Consider the following 401-nt stretch of genomic DNA (forward strand, 5'->3'; position numbering starts at 1 on the left):
CGTACGTACGTTCGTTCGTACGTTCGTACGTACGTTCGTTCGTTCATTCGTTCCTTCGCACGTTTGTTCGTTCATTAGTTCTTACGTACGAACATTCGTTCGTTCGTTCTTTCGTTTGATCGTTCGTTGGATTGTTCGTTCGTACGTACGTTAGTTCGTTCGTTAGTTCGTTTATTCCTACGTACGTACTTACGTACGTACGTTCGTTCGTTCAATCGTTCGTTCATTCGTTCGTTCGTTCGTTCGTTCATTTGTTCGTTTTTCGTTCGTTCGTCGGGTTCTTTGGCTCGTTCGAATGTTCGTTCGTTCGCACGTTCGTACGTACGTTCGTTCGTTCTTTCGTTCGTATGTACTTACGTATGGACGTTCGTTCGTTCGTACGTTCCTACGTACGTAGTTAT

This window comes from Octopus bimaculoides, chromosome 24, assembly GCF_001194135.2.
Source record: "Octopus bimaculoides isolate UCB-OBI-ISO-001 chromosome 24, ASM119413v2, whole genome shotgun sequence".
Lineage (NCBI taxonomy): Eukaryota > Metazoa > Mollusca > Cephalopoda > Octopoda > Octopodidae > Octopus > Octopus bimaculoides.